Source organism: Zingiber officinale, chromosome 4B (genome assembly GCF_018446385.1).
Source record: "Zingiber officinale cultivar Zhangliang chromosome 4B, Zo_v1.1, whole genome shotgun sequence".
NCBI classification, from domain to species: Eukaryota; Viridiplantae; Streptophyta; class Magnoliopsida; order Zingiberales; family Zingiberaceae; genus Zingiber; species Zingiber officinale.
In genome coordinates, this window is record NC_055993.1 from 14,593,450 (window position 1) to 14,593,852 (window position 403).

The following is a 403-nucleotide window of genomic DNA, read 5'->3' on the forward strand; positions in this document are numbered from 1 at the left end:
GGGGGTAGAATAAGAAGTCGACACTTATGGGGACGCGCCCAATGCACCAATCACCTTTTATTGTGCACTGTTCTAGACTCCATCAGAGGAGCAGTGCCGAACGGATAGGGAACTAGGATCCTCATCGGATAACACACCAGTTCTGGATGCATGGAAAGGAAAAGCACCAAGGAATGATAATTCGCTTGAGTGGATCAACTAACAGTACTCTCAAGGGATCCTAGATGACCCCCTACCTCGATATAACACCCCACTAATGATCAAGGAATACAATGGAACGACGATCCCATCGACCTCACCCACAAGTTCGATAATGCAACCACACCCATCAATACAATCGACAGAGTGAAGCGCCGTGCCCTCCCTCACCACCAGCAATACGTAACTGAACGAAGTACACTGA